Here is a 19231-nt window from a genome sequence, read left to right as displayed (position 1 = left end):
ATACTCGATATCAGCCTGATCTCGACTAGATCTCGGTTGTAGGGATGGTCGAGCATTAGAAACACGATGGATGCTACATGTGGAGCAGGATCTGCTTACCCTTCCGGAGCACCTGAGATCACCCCTAGTTTTTGGTGGGGTTCGTGTTGTTTATTCTTTAGTTTTCTATGTTGTGTCATGTGTACTAGTGTTTGTCTGTTTGTCTTTTTCATTTTTAGCCATGGCGTTGTCAGTTTGTTTTCGATTTATGAGTTTGACTGTCCCTTTGATATCTTTCGTCTCTCTTTTAAAGCAAGACCATCAATTCTAAGAAATATCCGTATGTGTATTACATTTTTTGAATCAAATAGTAAATCGTGTTGGAATAAAACGTACGTATAAGACTGCATTATCCTATAGGTAGAAGAAAATACATAGTTCACCATATGTAGCCTCCAAGAACACGCCAAAAGATTTTTTTTTTTTATTTCTGGGATTCCTATTAATATCATGTAATAAATACACCTTTTTAAAAATGCCAAAGCATTTACACCCATTGACAATATATCGTTTCAAATTCCATTGCAAGTGTTCTTTATTTGAGATAAGTACATGTCTTATCATTACTACCTGCAAATTCACGTCATTTAATGTAGACAGCATTTTGATACACCAAAGACAATCATGTTTGTCCACAAACACTTAGTTTTAGAAAGAAAGTTTTGAATGATAACACTGGTCATTCTGCATATCGGTCTGGACATTTCGGTTATACGCCAAATATAAATGTAGGAGAACAAACTATATCATTCAAAAGATGCTCCTCAAATTTGAAAGTCAGTGGCGATTATCATCGGTAGAAGAAGGGTGTCGAATGGAATTAAAAAATGAACTTTATTTAGGTAGTTAGTTTTCTCATTTGAATTGTTTTACATTTAGGGCCTTTTATAGCTGACTGTGCGGTATGGACTTTGCTCATTGTTGAAGGCCGTACGGTGACCTATAGTTGTTAATTTCTGTGTCGTTTTGGTCTCTTGTGGAGAGTTGTCTCATCGGCAATCATACCACATCTTTTTTTTTTTTCATATTTATGAACTATTGCCAAATATTGAAGCAAAACTAAAAAGAGATAGGGCGATACGAAGACCATTTCCGTATTGAAATCCATATCTAATGGAATATTTACTGAACATGTTGCTTTTCATTGGTTACTGGATGTCGGAAGGTTTTATTACCAGTCAACAATATACTCTACAAGATATGTTCCAGAAACGCTGGCATTCTGGATTACTATCAAGAAACTGTTCAAGGGTAAGAGGGTTATTTTTTAGGGTTATAAAGCTAAAGGACTATCAGCTGAAAACATACCAGTAAAACCAACTGAATCCAGAATAAATTTTGCAGTTCCATCGGATCCGGTGTAGTCAAGGGAATGTTTAATTTTTTTTTGTCAGATGTTAAGATTTTATTGTGCCTCCTCTGGAACCATATACCATTCGATTACTGGATATTCATTACTATTACTATATATAAAAATATTAATTTTCGCGAACCATTTAGGTCACGGAAATTCCAAAATATGGCATCAGTAAGGAGAGTTGTGCAAATAATGTGAATACACAGAACCCCCATCCAAATTATCTTTAGCTAAAAGTATTCATCATTTTCTATTTTATATGTACTAACAACATTCCATTTTTCTATAATTTCGATTAAAATATTCCAAAATCTGAGTTAAAAAAAGTCAAATGCCCAAAATAAACACTGTCTGATTGGTTGAAGTACTGTGGCGTCAATGATAAGCATAGCAAGCCTCGATGTAAAGCACACGCTTCACATGAATAAGGAGAGTTTTACAAATAATGTGAATACACAGATCCTCCATCCTATTTATATTTTGCTGAAAATGTTGCAATGTTCATCATTTCTGTTTTGATTCTGCTAACAACATTCCATTTTTTCTTTAATTCCGATTTATATATGTGGAACCCGCAATAAAAATAGATGGCCTCAATGATTTAAACGCAACGCAAAAAATTCCGTTGACCCTGAATTCAACGGATCGATAATAGCATCATCACCATCAACAAAATGTTTACCGTTATCTTTGTGAAATTTCAGTTATATAGTTCTTTAATTAGAGAAATTTTGGTAAGTATTACTTATTAATGTTAAGGTTCTACTGATGTGCTCCTCTAGACCTTTTTGACGGTCCGTTTTATCCCATTTATCTCAATATTATCTCCGATGACAGTAATGTCAACCCGACCTATTCGTGTCAAAAGTGAAAATCGCATCGATTTATTGAACTAATTTCTTCTTAAACTGTGCATGCATTATTTCTGTATTATATGATAACCAATCACATTCACGTTGCATGTTTGCATGAAAATGGTCATGTATTAGTGAATTGTAAGGGCGATGCAACTTGAGGTCAGTGCGCGATCACGTGACATTATTATTTGTAAACAAATTTAAAACATGCTCCCCGCGTAACACGTGTCTGAATTATCCTTTCAAAGTGTTATGAATCGTTCAATCACTATTTTATGAAATATTTCTAGGTTTGCATATCAGTAGTCAAAGTGAATTAAACGTAGTTCTTAGTTGTGTTTTTTTTATATAGAATTAGAAGGTAAATCTACATAAGGGGGTCTCATTGGGGGGGGGGGGGTCGTGTTCTGATCCCAGATCCCACTTACTGTTTTGTCAGATTCCCATATCCCGCTTACACTATGTACATGAGCAATTTTCATTTTTTTGTCATTTCCGGGGTCCTGCAGAACCCCATTTCCCGTTTTCACGACAGACCTCATTTCCCGTTTTCATGACACAATAATTTGACTTTCACGTTTCACGCTTGCGAAAAATTGTCAATATTGGTCACGCTTAGACCCAATGAGAACCACACACTAGTCAGTATTTAACTTCACCCAAAAAGATGACTCAACTTCCCTCTATATTTAAAACCTGCATACTAATTTAAATAGCATTTGCTCCCCTTGAACACTATTTGGCCCCTTCCGTGTCATTTCCCTTTAAATTTGCTGAAAAGTCATACTTTAAGTCCATTTACAGTAACGGCTAATATTTGATTTTACCATCTTAATTTCAATTTTCATATTGAACACATTTGACCATTCAATATGAGTTTCCATGTATTTTTGTCATATATGAAGGAGGTTTTAGGTCATGTTTTCCTAAACACCTTATTGCTATTTGTCTGTCTGGATTGTTAAAACCACAAAATCAAATATTGATGAATATGCAAGTTTTCAACAATCCCGGAACATTAACAAAGATGTGTGTGAGAGGGTGAAAATTACCCTTCTGATGTACTGATATTTTTAGCACCCCAAGTGAGAATCTAACTCAGGACTTTCAGCACTGTAGCCATCGGTCTTAACCACAAGATCACGAACTCACATTTGATGAACTAATTTCTTCTATATTAACTGTACGTGCATAAATTCTGTATTATTTGATAACGAATCACATTCACGTTGCATGTTTGCATGATAATGGGTTCTGTATGAGTGAACTGTAGTGTATTGCAAAATTAATGCAAATTGTGATGTCAGTGCGCCTTCACGTGACATAATTATTTGTAACCAAACCGGCTTCTCATGTAATGTAACGGTTTATTTCGTCCTCTGTGATATTTTATCCTGAGGATAATTTGTCCCGGTAATTTTTTTCCAGGCATGGTATTTCATTTCACAGGTTGATTTTTCCCAGAGGAGTGAAAATCTATCAGATTTCTGTGTTATGCGGATAGTATGTACGGGTATATATTTGCCATATTATATTTCACAGAACCGTGTGAAAAAGAGTCCCATTAACTACTATGTAAGTTACTCTCAATCAATATATACCTGACTATAATTATAAAATGTTTACAAAGGTAAGCAACTGTCTAGGGCCAGGTAAGGGAGGGGAAAAATTAGTATTAGTACTATTTCGCAGAACGATAAACAGATGCATAGACAGACCAAGGGGGTGGGGGAAATTTAGCTTATGACATATATGTAAGAAATCATTGAAGCTTGATGGGAGTGGGCAACCCTCTGGTCCATCAGAGCCCCAACACCTTTTTGAAAAGTTCTGGATCTGCCACTGAGATTTGCAGGTTTTCTTAGTAAAGATACCTTAAAATATCACAAACTGTGTGCTTTCCAGACCATAGTTTACATTTTTTTTCATATTTTGCCGTGTCAAAATGACCTAAATTTAAAGGACAGTATATAGACCCAAAAATGGTATATCACATTCTACACATCAAGATTTTAGCAGGAAAGACTGCCATTGGAGTTTTTAACCATTGTGACTTTTTAATTTGATCTACTCCACTAATTAAAGTCGTTGAAGTAGAATATTTAATGTAGGTTTGTCCACATTTTGGTATATATTAATACATGTTTAGAAATAATGTTGAGCCTGTTCCTAGATGCCTGTTATAGACTTCAATATTTATTGTTTATTGAAAATAAATGGAATCAATTCTTTCAGAAAAGTTTAATTCTATGGAAATGTATCCCCCCTTTTATAAGTTGAAAAGGCTACATAGAGGTCAATATACAGTCTCCAACAGAAAACCAAAAAAGGAAAAATAAAGTGAATTTTGGAGAATTATTAAATGTACATGCATTTGAAATATTTAAGATATATTGTTTCAATTTTTTTAGTTCTAGGTTCCACATAACTACCATTTTAGAAAACGATTTCAATGCTAAGTCTATTAGAGGGATATTTGATTTTCATTGGTTGTAAATATGGAATCTTATTCAGTGGCAAAGGAAATAGACACTGACAAGTCTTAGATAACATTTTATATAGTTTCGAATTTTTCTTCGTCAGTTGACTAAAATTAGATGGAGGTGTGTTCTAATTTCCAACAGAGGAGCAATCAACCTATATCAATATGTGCATGAAGCAAATTGATAGTTGCTAGATACTGAATGATTATATCCACAATAAAGGTTTAACCTGTGCATATATACTTAAAACAAGATAAAAAAAGTCATGTCTTTTTCAGGACTTCTGAATCCAATCATGTAGTATGGAATGTTATTGAGATATGGTTTGGGTGGATGGATGGTCATGAAGGACCTGTAGTACAAAGTATATCACTGGATTTAGCTCTTTGTCTAAGTGTATTATTAAAGTACTTTGCTTTGAGCTCAGTTCATTGTTATGCAATTCATTCTTTGTGAAATTAAGATTTGACAGACAACTCTAATGGACAAGGATTTGTCAAAGTAGTATCATCTCTATGTACAATGTAAGTATTCAGGCGATAAAAGCATTCTATTTTGATTTGAACCATACATTTTATAAAAAAAAGTGGGAACAAATTTACCGGACAATGCTACTCCCACTACTAGCAAAAAGTAAAAACACAAAAATACTGAACTCCGAGGAAAATTCAAAAAGGAAAATCAAAAATCAAAAGGCAAAATCAAAAGTCCAAACATATCAAACGAATGGATAACAACTGTCATATTCCTGACTTGGTACAGGCATTTTCTAATGTAGAAAATGGTGGATTGAACCTGGTTTTATAGCTAGCTAAACCTCTCACTTGTATGACAGTCGCATCAAATTCCATTACATTGTCAACGATGCATGAACAAAACAAACATACTCAAAGAGTAAAAATGTCAAAAATAGGGGTACAACAGTCAATATTGTGTTATCATCTTAATATCACTACATAAACAACAAATGTAACAAAGTAGCACAAAAAGGCATACATCAAATTTAACATTCTCATTTTGCTTTTCTTATACGGCTGAATTTATCTATGTAAAGTCTACCCATAAATGAAAGAAGGTTTTCATTACTGGTGTAAAATTGCGCGTTTGAAATTCGCACAGGTAGACATAAAAATAATTTTGTCGTATGACGGCATACATAAATGCAGACTCACGTAAAGTAGATATAACAAAAAACAGACTTACAGTAAAAAAAATAAATAAAATAATGGTGTGGTTCAAAGTATGACGGGACACATAAGTACAGTTTCACGTCAAATACGGCTGAATTTATCTATGTAAAGTCTACCCATAAATGATAGAAGGTTTTCATTACTGGTGTAAACTTGCGCGTTTGAAATTCGCACAGGTAGACATAAAAATAATTTTGTCGTATGACGGCATACATAAATGCAGACTCACGTAAAGTAGATATAACAAAAACCAGATTTAACAGTAAAAGTAATAATAATAAATAAAATAATGGTGTGGTTCAAAGTATGACGGGATACATAAGTACAGTTTCACGTCAAATGTATATCATAAAAAACAGACTAAACAGAAAAAGTAGTCTTATTGAATGAAATAATTTAGTCATTCATAGTATGTCAAGATCCTTAAGTAAAAGTAATATCAATAAATGAAATAATTTTGCCGTTCAAAGTATGTGGTTTTACGTAACCACAGAGTCACTTCAAATGAATATCTAAAAAAGACATATAAAAGAATACTATAATACGTAATTAAGATGATAACAAACGTCAGTACGCAAAATCTATACTTCAAGACCATCTTGTATTATTTGTGAAGTTGATACGGAATATTTGTCAACAAGTTCTGGGTATCTTCCGATGAACTTTTTTAGAAAAAGGACGAGACGTTCTTTGACATACCCCTGGTTCATCAATTTTCTGCTCAGACACTGGTGACGTTTTACAAAGTCTGAATAGGAGTTGCAAGCTCTTGAATACCTAATAAGTTGGGAAATGTATATTCCATATGCAGGTGAAGTAGGTATATTACTACTAAGGTGGGGGAAATTGATAATTTCAAAATTAAAATCGTCTCTTTTGTCATAGATTTTGGTACTGAGATGACTGTGTATGTCAAATTCGAGGTATAAGTCTAAAAATGAGGCAGAGGAAGCCGTGTCTGTGGTCTCTTTAATTTCTAGTTCTGGTGGGTATATTAATGGAATCCAATCAGAAAAGTTCGGATTGTTAATGGACAGAACATCATCAATATATCTGAAAGTGAAATTAAATAACCTGGCTTCTTTGATCTTCTTGTTTTTGACAAGTGTCTGAAGGAACTCCGATTCATATGAAAATAAGAAGAGGTCGGCAAGGAGAGGTGCACAGTTCGTTCCCATAGGAATGCCGACAATTTGTTGAAAAAGTCTACCTCCAAATTCAACAAATATGTTGTCGATAAGAAACTCCAGCATACTGATCACTTGTTCCTCTGTGTAGTATGTTTTACCCTTTTGTTCCTTATTAACAAAATAAGCAATATGATGCTAGGTTGTTTTAATACATCTGTATTGCCTGCTGATGACTCGGCCCTGAGTGTAAACGGTCCTTCAATTAGGAGGGAAAAAAATTATAAGGCCTATCCAGTCTAAGGGAGCTACCATTTGATTTTTATGGGGGGAGCTAGGATGAAATTTGAAAAAAAAGGCAGGACAGGATTTTGAGTAAAAAAAAAAGGCAGGATGAGTAACTTGGCAAAAAAAAAAAGGCAGGATGACAATTGTTGTAAAAAAGTCAGGATAAGCTAAGAAAAAAAGAGGCAGGACCGAATAGACTGAAAAATAAAAAGGCAGGACAGAGATTACAACTAAAAAAAAAGGCAGGACAAAATTTTTCATCCTAGCCCCCCCCCCCCCCATAAAAATCAAATGGTAGCTCCCTAATCGATTTCTAAAACTATACTTCATTGCACATGTTCAACATTTTTATACAACCACAAAAAATTTGGGGTCGTAAATTGGTATCCTGTCCGAAAGATGGTTTCTGGATAATAACTTTATTATAAGTCAACAGAAATCAACAAAATTATAACACAACGTTTATAACCACAAAAGGAAGCTTGGGATTGATTTTGGGGGTTATGGTCCCTAAGGTTTAGGAATAAGGGGTACAAAGGTGCCCAAAACAAGCTTTAATCTAGTGTCGGTTTAAAAAGTTGTGTATAAGTATTTCAATTGTTCTGAAATTGTACCACAATGTTTAATACCATAAGTAGAAGGTTCGGATATATTGTGTGGGTTATGGGACAAACAGTCTAATAATTACGGACCAAAAACAAACATTTTTGTAAATTCAAGACCCTTAATTGGAGTTTGTCCAGAATGGTTCTTGAATTACCTAATACCAATGCTTTATGAAATCTTCTTTGAAAATTGGAGTTATCTTTCTTTGTTCAGTCAACTTAAATCAATTATACAATATACAATGCAATATTCACTTTATTACCAACTGATAAATTAAAGCAGTCATTAATAACCATTCAGTGATTGCAAGCACTTTCTAGGGTATGCCCTTTTACAAATGGAAAAATTATACATTTTTTTAGTTTCTGATCTCTTAACTGAAGTTTGTCTCCTCTAAATGTTTCTCATTTCAGAAATTAAAAAGAAAATTTCTTTAGATATTTTTGTTTGAAAGGATTAATATTCAGCAGCATAGTGAATTGCTCCTAACACAAAAGCAAAACAAATATTTAAGTTCATTAGACCACATTCATTCTGTGTCAGAAACCTAAGCTGTGTCATCTATTTAATCACAATTCAAACTCAGAGCTGCCCAGCTTGAATGTTGTGTCAATACTAGCCCCAACTGTTCAGGCTTCGACCTCTGCAGTCGTATAAAGCTGGGCTCTGCGGAGCATCTGGTCCATTCATTTGTTTATTTTTCAATTTGTGTGAATTAACATAGTTACAGTAAATGCTAATTACTGCACTTCCATACCACAACATATATTGTATTGGTACATGTATCACTCAAATGTGTATCCATATAACAAAAAAAATGAAAAGGAATAATTTTGCATTACCTTTTGAATACTATGACTTTTTAGATAAGTAGACATATTAAGACTCATTAGTAGATGTTGATAATATTGGCTTAAAATGCTTGAAATATTATCAGATTACTTTTGGAGCAGTTATGAGTTTAGAAATTAGAAAGATCATATCATATGCAACAAGTGTAGTAAGTTTCAAGTTGATTGGAATTCAGCTTCATCAAAAACTACTTTGACCAAAAACTTTAACCTGAAAGTCCCACTTCCATTTTCTATGTTCAATGGACCGTGAAATTGGGGTCAAAAGTCTAATTTGGCTTTAAAATTAGAAAGATCATATCATAATGAACATGTGTACTAAGTTTCGAGTTGATTGGACTTCAGCTTCATCAAAAACTACCTTGACCAAAAACTTTAACCTAAAGCGGGACAAACGAACGAACGGACCCACAGACCAGAAAACATAATGCCTATCTACTATTGTAGGTGGGGGCATAAAAAAATTAATAAATAACACTCATAATGCTCAGATTGGTTGTCATCGTGCAACATAGTTAATAACACCATATAGAAAAAACATAGAACTCATTTTGTCATAAGACACTGTCAAACATCCATACATACTATCCACACTCATCTGTGTCCACACTTGTATGTTTTATTAAAATATGTTTTTTATTTCTTCAAATTTTCGTCGTATCGCTGTCAATTTGTATTCAAATTTTAATGTCGTTATCAATAAATATTTAATTATTTACGAGAAATATGCAATCTACTATCATTGTTATAAACTCAAAATACGGCAAATAGTTAAAAGAAATTGAGTAATTATATTTATACCCGCTAACCGAGCCCCTATTGAGACAAACTCATCAAAAAGCTATGAATATATGGATATTTCTTAGAATAGACGGTTATCCTTTAAAAGTTACGGTCATCCTTTACAAATTACGGTCATCTTTTAACCAATTACGGTCACCCTTGTTATGAATTGCTGATCCTGTTACGGTCATCTCGATTATGATTTCCGGTCATCTTAGCGATTTTTTCAAATCCAATTTCCTGTTTAATACACATTTCTTGGTAGTAATTTGTGATTTCCTTGTGAATCTTTTATAACTTTACATCGTACCAATGTATGCTTTGTAAAGAAAATGATATAGAAACACTTAAACAGACAATACAAATACTGACCTAATTTTTCATCCGACATCTTGGGATGACCGTGAATACAGTTAAAAAAAAAAAAAAAAAAAAAAAAAAAAAATTGGCAAGGGGTCTGGGGGCCGCTCAAGGCCGCGCAAGCGTTTCCTTCTAAAACTGTGCGCACGGTTGACGTTTTTACAAACCTATGAAATTACAAAAAAAAGCAATCAATGCTTATAATTACATTTTATAATAGCTATAGGATCATGAAAACACGAATTTTATCAATTTTTTATTTGATCCACCTGTGCACTTTATTGTGGGACCTCGTGTTATAATAAGTTAAAAGTTTTATCGAGTAATGCAATTGCTTAAGGAATAACACGTGATGTGCAGTTAGCCAATCAGAATAACGTATTATATTGAAACCTACATCTAATGTAATTATATGTATATGCTAGTGATTTGACGCACATAACATTTAGCAGGCAATGTGCAATTTATAAAAATACCGCGGAAGAATATTATATTGTGCTTGGAATAGAAAAAAAAAAAACCATGTGACATTGAAAAGAAGGACAATATTTAGAGATCATATCTTATAATCTTCTTTTGAACAATAATTGTTCCCATATAGACAGTTTGCTTATCAATGGTCTTGTGATTCAACGCATAAATTAAAACGGGTTTCTTTTTAAAAATTGCATCAATATATCAAATTGGATCCTTTCGATTTTCCATGATCTATTGAAAAAAGCCAATTATATTTATTTATGGAGCTTTAAAAAGAAAACGTTAAATCACTAGCGTATAAAGAAGCAGTATGTCTTTTTGTGAAAAATTATGCAGTTTTAAAACTAGATATATGTGATGAAATATACCTTTAACATGGCTATTTACATATCATATGTTTATTTAATGCGACATGTTACTATAAATATTTTGTAACTGTAAATAAAGTAGTCTGCACTCATGTTAGCACCGTATTATTACCCTTTTACTGCTGTTGTGTTGACCAATAGTGAATATAATGACGTTAATATCTGGGGATGTAATAATTAAAAGTTTGATTTAATTTTACAAATTCAAATTTCACTACAAGAGCAGCACATTTGATTAATACTTAGTAGTGATGTTTAACCTTTGCCAAATATTTCTGTCCACATTCTTGTCAAGGGAGCCCGTTTAATTTCATGTACGTCTACCATTAGAATACAATTTAAAAAGTTGTATTCTTCTGCTTTATATTTCACTGTGATTCATAACATATATATATATATATATATAGCTGTATCTGCAGACTAGGTCTACGCAAACAGAAAAAGTTCAAAGTATGTATAATCTTATGTAAGCCATTTAATTTTTCATGTATACACATTCTGTATTGAAAGCAAATCTTATAATGAAATCATGATATATTCATTAGTTGCGTTTTGCTTTGAGCTAGGTCTTAGTGAATGTGAGGTTTCTTTAATAGACTCTTGGTGTCATTTATATCTACTCTTAGAGGCAGTGGTTTTTTTTTTCTGTACTTCGTGGTAATTATTAAACGGGCCAATGCAAGCCATTGATTTATTCGTTTGTTCGTAAGGTGTTTTACAACACCGCTGTACTTGGTTAAAATCGGGTTCAGAACCGCAATATTACTTCTGCTTATGCCTTCTGCTTATGTCTTCTGCTTATGTCTAAAGGCGGGAATCTGTTATTCAGTCATGGCTGTATGTTAATGACTGATATTTTTTTTTTCGTTTATAAAATGTCAAATATATGTGACAAAATAATCTTAATTACGTCTTAATTTGGTCGTCATGAACAATTCAGTATACCTACATGTACGATCAACTTTAGTCGTAAGATCATTTTGTGAAACTAATTACAGGTCGTTGGGTTTTTTTCGTTTTAATTTGGTTCGCTTGTTGCCATGTTGTGGCTTTCATAGCCGACTGTAAGGTATGGGTTTTACTAATTGTTGAATGTCGTACGCTTTCGGACCTGGTAAAGTTGATTCCGCTATTGACCTTTCTATTCGAGTAATACAAAAATATATGTCACCTATTTTTTTTTATAAATAAGGCTGTTAGTTTTCTCGTTTGAATTGTTCTACATTGTCATATCGGGGCCTTTTATAGCTGACTATGCAGTACCAATCATGTGCAATCATACCACATCTTCTTTTTTTATAGTTATATATACGAACAATATTTAAAGTTTTGTATAGTAGTAATTTGGAAGGACAACCACATGATCATAATAATTATAATCTGCAGTCACGTAAGGGACTTTCAAGAAACTCGAGGTAAAAATAATGCGTCTATAAAATATCTTCAATACGATTTTGTCAATTATAAATTCTCATTTTATACATGTATACGAGAAAAGAACTGTTTCGTGTTAATCGTGTAGCCGAGCAATAAAGAATTTACAATTTACATTTCAATGTGTCAAAGAAGTTCAATCATTCGTCCTTTAATATACAATTCAACTATACTCTCAAATTAAATTCATACAAATAATATGTTAATAATCTGCATTTATCATCACGAGTTCATGTACCGAATCACGGATCATTTCACCTTATTGCGGTGTTATGACCAGATTGTTAAATTGTATTGCATATTTATCTTTCTACTACCCATTTATAAAATTGATATTGAATAAATTATAGAGATGTTTATAGGTTAGCATTGTAGACTTTATATAGGTAGTGCGTGTTTGTTAGATTAAAAATGTTGGCTCGTTTACTTTTTGTCGTTAAACGATGAAATGTTTCATTTACTATATACAAATAAGATGTGATATTCATGCCAATGAGACATCCATTCACCATAGTCCAAATGATGTAGACATAAGTAACTGTAGGTCATTGAACGGCCTCCGTTAGTAAACACATACCGTAATGTAAGGTTCCTACAAGAAAAACTGTAAAATACTCATAATACAGGGAAAACCAACGGCCTGTTTTGTGTACAAAGCACAAACAAATATATTTTTCCAGATTATGCATTTCATTTTTATCATTTCATATTCAACCAAATTATGAAAACCTTTGTTGTACTTCAGCTTATTGATTAAGAAATTTGACAGAAGGTCGATGGTGATTAAGAAATTTGAAAGAAGGTCGAAGGTGATTAAGATGAACTGTGACCTTTTAATTTGTTCTCCGATTTACTCCGTTTGCTTTAAATATCAAACTATGGACAATAATTTAGTTTTTTTCTGACAATAAGTTTTTATTCTTTCGAATATTATTATAGATAGAGATAAACTGTAAACAGCAATAATGTACAGCAAAGTAAGACCTAAAAATAAGTCAACATGAAAAAAATGGTCAATTGACTCCCTAAGGAGTTATTGCCCTTCATAGTCAATTTTTAACAATTTTCATAAAATTTGTAGATTTTCACTAACAATTTCCACTGAAACTACTAGTCCAAGTTCATTATAGATTGAGATAATTGTAAACAGCAAGAATGTTGAGTTAAGTTAGATCTACAAACACATCACCATCACCAAAACACAATTTTGTCATGAATCTATCTGTGTCCTTTGTTTAATATTCACATAGACCAAGGTGAGCGACACAGGCTCTTTAGAGCCTCTAGTTTTGAAATGTTATATATATAGTTGACCACTATTTGCTTTTTATCACGGTGGCTATTTTTGTTAATTGAAGGTTTATGATTTTGTGTCCACAATTTTTTTTTTATTATATAGGAATGACGCCGGTATGTCTTCAGTGCGTTTTCTTGGTGGTGTGTTTCTCCTATGTATACGGAACTTCACAAGGAGCATTACCGAAAGCATGTGACAACATGACGCCACATCATTATGGAGTCAAGGCTCAAACTGGAGCAGCACCATTTCGTTTAACAGTAGATAAAACTGAGTACAGAGGAGACGAAACCATTATAGGTACATCGTAAAAATATTGAAGCTGCAATGGGTCTATTATATATTGTTTGCCGGTTAAAACTATAACGAAACATTGAAATATGACATGATCCTGTAAATTAGTGAAAAAAAGACAACAGTAGTATACCTGTGACTGTGTTTGAAAGTCATAAATCGATTGAGAGAAAACAAATCCGGTTTACAAACTTATACTGAGGTACACACATTAACTATAAGAGGAAATCGATTGAGAAAGACAAATCCGGCTAATAAACTTATACTGAGGTACACACATTAACTATAAGAGGAAATCAATTGAGAGAAGACAAATCTGGCTAACAAACTTATACTGAGGTACACACATTAACTATAAGAGGAAATCAATGAAACAACCGAAACACTGAACTGCAACAAACAAACAAAAAACGACAATGCAACACCCACAGAAACGAACTATACGATAATAACTGCCATTTTCCTGACTTGGTACAGAACATTTTAATAAAAAAAATAGTGGGTTGAACCTGGTTTCGCTGCTAGCCAAACCTCCCGCTTTTATGTCATTTATTAGATATAACACTTAAATGATAACATTATATGACAGGACTACAGTTCAAATTAATGCAAAAACATTACGGAGGAGAAATACACAAATAAACATTACAATAGGACATTTCGACACGAAAACACGTACGTTCTCTCTCTTTTTTACAATAAAAAAACGCCACTGTTAGCATACGGTCTGCAGGTAGAACTTACAAAATTTACAAACTTACGATCATATGTTTGATTTTTTTAGCGGTAAAAAGAAAATTGCCAAACATACGAATTATCTTATGTGAGCAAGAGTGTGTTTGCTTATCAATGTTTAACCAACACTGGAAATATTTTCGTAATCTTTGTTATTTTTCTTTCATTTATTAGTCAAATTGTCAAAAACATCAAACAAAACGTTCAAAGGATTTTTAATCCAGGCTAGAAACGAGGCTGGAAAAAAGATAGAAGGCTTCAGACTTTCGGCTCAATCCAAATTTCTTCAGTGTGATAGTCCAGTAAGTAAAACAAATTTGTTGTTAATATGAACAATGTATGATTTAAATTATTTGTTCGATGCAGTAAGTACATGTAAACAGGAATACTTCATGTTCATACATCTGAAAACAAAGATGATTGATTGATTAATTGGTGGTTAACTATTGTACATTTTTTTGGATGTCAGTTTATATTGGTGGAGGAAGCCGGAGTGACAGAGAGAACCAAAAACCTAAAATAAGAAAAGTGACAATCATAGTCAATAAAGGTTTCAGTGAGTCGAGTACATCTGCCACTTTGGAGATTCATAATCAGTGTTGCCATACTAGTGAATACAAAGAGCAAACACAGTGTTGACATACTAGTGAATACAAAGAGCAAACTCAGTGTTGACATACTAGTGAATACAAAGAGCAAACACAGTGTTGACAAACTAGTGAATACAAAGAGCAAACTCAGTGTTGCCATACTAGTGAATACAAAGAGCAAACTCAGTGTTGACATACTAGTGATTACAAAGAGCAACTCAGTGTTGACATACTAGTGAATACAAAGAGCAAACACAGTGTTGACATACTAGTGAATACAAAGAGCAAACTCAGTGTTGACATACTAGTGAATACAAAGAGCAAACTCAGTGTTGCCATACTAGTGAATACAAAGAGCAAACTCAGTGTTGACATACTAGTGAATGCAAAGAGCAAACTTAATGTTGACATACTAGTGAATACAAAGAGCAAACACAGTGTTGACAAACTAGTGAATACAAAGAGCAAACTCAGTGTTGACATACTAGTGAATACAAAGAGCAAACTCAGTGTTGACATACTAGTGAATACAAAGAGCAAACTCAATGTTGCCATACTAGTGAATACAAAGAGCAAACTTAATGTTGACATACTAGTGAATACAAAGAGCAAACTCAGTGTTGACATACTAGTGAATACAAAGAGCAAACGCAGTGTTGCCATACTAGTGAATACAAAGAGCAAACTCAGTGTTGACATACTAGTGAATACAAAGAGCAAACTCAGTGTTGACATACTAGTGATTACAAAGAGCAACTCAGTGTTGACATACTGGTGAATACAAAGAGCAAACACAGTGTTGACATACTAGTGAATACAAAGAGCAAACTCAGTGTTGACATACTAGTGAATACAAAGAGCAAACTCAGTGTTGACATACTAGTGAATACAAAGAGCAAACACAGTGTTGACATACTAGTGAATACAAAGAGCAAACACAGTGTTGACATACTAGTGAAAACAAAGAGCAAACTCAGTGTTGACATACTAGTGATTACAAAGAGCAACTCAGTGTTGACATACTAGTGAATACAAAGAGCAAACACAGTGTTGACATACTAGTGAATACAAAGAGCAAACTCAGTGTTGACATACTAGTGAATACAAAGAGCAAACTCAGTGTTGCCATACTAGTGAATACAAAGAGCAAACACAGTGTTGACATACTAGTGAATACAAAGAGCAAACTCAGTGTTGACATACTAGTGATTACAAAGAGCAAACTCAGTGTTGACATACTAGTGAATACAAAGAGCAAACTCAGTGTTGACATACTAGTGAATACAAAGAGCAAACTCAGTGTTGATATACTAGTGAATACAAAGAGCAAACTCAGTGTTGCCATACTAGTGAATACAAAGAGCAAACTCAGTGTTGACATACTAGTGAATACAAAGAGCAAACTCAGTGTTGACATACTAGTGAAAACAAAGAGCAAACTCAGTGTTGACATACTAGTGAATACAAAGAGCAAACTCAGTGTTGACATACTAGTGAATACAAAGAGCAAACTCAGTGTTGACATACTAGTGAAAACAAAGAGCAAACTCAGTGTTGACATACTAGTGAATACAAAGAGCAAACACAGTGTTGACATACTAGTGAATACAAAGAGCAAACTCAGTGTTGACATACTAGTGAATACAAAGAGCAAACTCAGTGTCGACATACTAGTGAATACAAATAGCAAACTCAGTGTTGACATACTAGTGAATACAAAGAGCAAACTCAGAGTTGACATACTAGTGAATACAAATAGCAAACTCAGTGTCGACATACTAGTGAATACAAAGAGCAAACTCAGTGTTGACATACTAGTGAATACAAAGAGCAAACTCAGTGTCGACATACTAGTGAATACAAAGAGCAAACTCGGTGTTGACATACTAGTGAATACAAATTGTTAGGGGTTATATGTGAAAAACAAAATACAGCAACCCGCTTACCAAAATGTTTATTGATTATATATAAACGCTAGCTCCAAAAGACATGAAACGTTTATGTGTATCTAATTATTTGCTGATTTCATTTGTTTTTGACACGTTTGCTTATTGCATTATATAAAAATTATTAAAAACAAGAGAAATAAGGCATATATGAAATATAGATAATAAAACATTAAACAAATGGTTAAAAATCTAAACAGAGACAGCAACCGATCAATCAAAATAGAAACACATAGATGGTACGAGTTTACTAATGACTGAAGAGCTACGTGTGCTTACATGAAGCATGTCTTTCACCATATGGAAAGCCTGTACATCTATATCATTTGAATTCTAGTGGATACGAGTGTCTCATTTTGCAATCATACATTTACCACATTGCCATAATTCTATAAAATTGTGTCTGCATAGGCCCGTCGGTGTGACTGAATTAACTATAAGCTGATAGCAAGCGTATGACTCGCATTGAACAACAATCTTCTAAATGTTTGCCTTGTCAACTTTCGGTAGTACTAAATGAATGTTCAACCATGAGTAAGGAACGTTGGTAAATGGAATAATTATCATAATATTATGGTTGTTGTTTAGAATATAATAGTTACTAATAGAATAATTCAAATAGAGAAAAATATTCAACGAGTGACCGAACACCACATTAATTCACCAATATCAGTGTTCTTCGGTCACGAGTTGAATATTTTTCGATATTTGAATTCTTTAATTAGTTATTCTTGTTATTACATTGGCAAATGGCTTTTTTTTAATAGAAATTAGTGTAAAACACGTAAGGGACTATATCTTTTTTCTACGCATTCACAATTTGTTTGACAACGCCTATTGTTGTATGCATATGACGTCAGAGAGTGAAATAACCATGTTTATTTCACATGTGAAATTATCTGTGAAATCAATGTAATTCATTGCAACCAATGTTATAATTAGATTTAACTTTGTTTTGGCAGAATGATACTGTTACCCACACAGAGGCCTCAGCAAAACAAAGTTACATGGCGGAGTTCATTGCACCCAATACGTCACAAGGAAATATAGCTATTTTGTGAGTTTATAATTTACTTTTATTTTCTTTCTTGGCAGACGCTGATCAGTTTTCTTATACGCTCATTGTTTAATTTGTATAATATGGTACATTAGAATTGGGAATGACAATGGGGAATGTGTCAAAGAGACAACAACCCAATCAAATAGCATACAACAGCAGAAGGCCACCAATGGGTCTTTAACACAGCGAGACAATTGTAGTCATTATCAAATATAATAAGACTATAAATAGTACCTACCAGATCTGAACAATGTTAAGCATATATTTGTCTTTCTTTCTTTTTTTCAGCCTCTTACAAATATTTATTATATAGGCACGCTTGAGATATCGATTAGAGATTATTACAAATATTTAACTTTCAAGAAAAATTAAAAAGATTATTTCAATCCAAGCACGCATATGCAACAATAAACTCGTTACAAGTAAGAGGTTTAGCTAACTATATCTACATAAGAAAAGTAAATAAGTATCAAGTCGGGAATATGACAGTTGTTATACATTCGTGTGATGTATCTGGGCTTCTGAGTTTGCCATTCGATAAGAGACTTTTGATTTTGAGTTTTATTCGGAGTTCGATATCTCTGTTATTTTTTTTTTTATTTTTTTTTTTTTAAATCACATCTTAAAGGTAAACAACTAGATAGATATAAGAAGATGTATCGAAGATGAATAAGAAGATGCTACTATCCAACTGTCTTAGATTCAACGAATACTTTTTATTTGTTTCAGTGCGACTGTGGTACATAATTTCGAGACTTACTGGGTAAAGATACAGTCCGAGCTGATAATCGACAGAGTCACCTCAGGAGCGTCATCAACATTCTTACCAAACACTTTAGCTGTCGTTACGGCTGTGTTCATATGGACATACGTATATTGAAAACAGACGTTAAAATTCAATTTATTTTATCAAATGTATTATCTACCTCATACTTAGATCTAGAAAATAAAGTTTACACTCTTTTAGCCAAAATTAAAAACTCTTAACTTACAATGAGTATATGAAGCATAATTGTTGGTCAATGTTAATCTAACATTAGATTTTGGAGCCAGTTTTCCCCCCATTTAGACGCTATAGAAGTTCCGAGA

At 33.1% G+C, this 19231-nt stretch overlaps 1 long non-coding RNA gene across 1 annotated transcript; it reads left to right on the top strand.

Annotated features, from left to right (window-relative positions):
• The first annotated feature begins 13619 nt into the window (after positions 1-13619).
• Positions 13620-19153, top strand: LOC143057715 (uncharacterized). Its single transcript, XR_012972799.1, has 4 exons — positions 13620-13817; positions 14721-14848; positions 18045-18139; positions 18872-19153. It is a non-coding gene; the product is annotated as an uncharacterized LOC143057715 (long non-coding RNA).
• Positions 19154-19231: the final 78 nt, after the last annotated feature.

The sequence above is a fragment of the Mytilus galloprovincialis genome, chromosome 13 (genome assembly GCF_965363235.1).
Source record: "Mytilus galloprovincialis chromosome 13, xbMytGall1.hap1.1, whole genome shotgun sequence".
NCBI classification, from domain to species: Eukaryota; Metazoa; Mollusca; class Bivalvia; order Mytilida; family Mytilidae; genus Mytilus; species Mytilus galloprovincialis.
The sequence above is the reverse complement of the archived record's forward strand: the minus strand, read 5'-3'. Positions and strand labels throughout refer to the sequence as shown.